We start from the raw sequence: 1,456 nt of genomic DNA, 5'->3' as shown, positions 1-1,456 counted from the left end.
GAGAGCGGGGAGCAGCCCGGGGCTGGAGGGGGGGACACACTGGGGTCGGGTCCGAGCCCCGGGAAGGGCAGGTACCCCCAGCGTGGGGCGGACGGGCCCGTTCCCGGGTGGCTGCTTTTGGGGGGGTTGGTAGAGACACCCCAGTTTGTGCAAAGCAGCGGGGTCGGCACCGATCCTGGGTGCCATTGCGGGTTGGGGACAAAGTGACTCGCCCGAGGTCGCGCAGGGAAGGCTGTTGCAGAGGGACGAAGCGGCGACGGCGGCAGATCCTGTTTCGGGTTTCGGGGTACCCCGCTCCCATATGGAGGGGAAGGGGAAGGAGAGCAGACGCGATGCAGATTCAGGGATGCAGTGTGGATTTGGGGGTGCAGAGATAGGGATGCAGGGATGGGGGTGCAGGGGTGCGGTGTTGATACGGGAGTGCAGGGACGCGATGCAGATTCAGGGATGCAGTGTGGATTTGGGGGTGCAGAGATAGGGATGCAGGGATGGGGGTGCAGGGGTGCGGTGTTGATACGGGAGTGCAGGGACGCGATGCAGATTCAGGGATGCAGTGTGGATTTGGGGGTGCAGAGATAGGGATGCAGGGATGGGGGTGCAGGGGTGCGGTGTTGATACGGGAGTGCAGGGACGCGATGCAGATTCAGGGATGCAGTGTGGATTTGGGGGTGCAGAGATAGGGATGCAGGGATGGGGGTGCAGGGGTGCGGTGTTGATACGGGAGTGCAGGGACGCGATGCAGATTCAGGGATGCAGTGTGGATTTGGGGGTGCAGAGATAGGGATGCAGGGATGGGGGTGCAGGGGTGCGGTGTTGATACGGGAGTGCAGGGACGCGATGCAGATTCAGGGATGCAGTGTGGATTTGGGGGTGCAGAGATAGGGATGCAGGGATGGGGGTGCAGGGGTGCGGTGTTGATACGGGAGTGCAGGGACGCGATGCAGATTCAGGGATGCAGTGTGGATTTGGGGGTGCAGAGATAGGGATGCAGGGATGGGGGTGCAGGGGTGCGGTGTTGATACGGGAGTGCAGGGACGCGATGCAGATTCAGGGATGCAGTGTGGATTTGGGGGTGCAGAGATAGGGATGCAGGGATGGGGGTGCAGGGGTGCGGTGTTGATACGGGAGTGCAGGGACGCGATGCAGATTCAGGGATGCAGTGTGGATTTGGGGGTGCAGAGAAGGGGATGCAGGGATGGGGGGCAAATTCAGGGATGCAGTGTGGATTTGGGGGTGCAGAGGTGGGGGTGCAGGGATGCAGTGTGGGTATCGGAGCGGAAGGATGGGGTGCAGCAATGCGGTGTGGGTATGGGGGTGCAGGGACGGGGGTGCAGGGATGGGTGTGGTTACAGGGGTGCAGGGATGGGAGAGCAGGGATGCAGTGCAGAATTGGAGATGCAGGGATGCAGTGTGAATTTGGGGGTGCAGAGATGGATGGGGGTGCAGGAGTGCAGTG

At 62.3% G+C, this 1,456-nt stretch overlaps 1 protein-coding gene across 1 annotated transcript in view; it reads left to right on the top strand.

Annotated features, from left to right (window-relative positions):
* SEMA4A (sema domain, immunoglobulin domain (Ig), transmembrane domain (TM) and short cytoplasmic domain, (semaphorin) 4A) overlaps positions 1-1,456 on the top strand; it is a gene marked incomplete at its 3' end in the record, with an annotated part of 10,190 nt that overhangs the window by 770 nt on the left and 7,964 nt on the right. The window lies entirely within an intron of this gene.

This window comes from Charadrius vociferus, unplaced genomic scaffold (genome assembly GCF_000708025.1).
Source record: "Charadrius vociferus isolate BGI_N301 unplaced genomic scaffold, ASM70802v2 scaffold1158, whole genome shotgun sequence".
Lineage (NCBI taxonomy): Eukaryota > Metazoa > Chordata > Aves > Charadriiformes > Charadriidae > Charadrius > Charadrius vociferus.
This window is presented reverse-complemented; position numbering and strand designations above follow the sequence as displayed.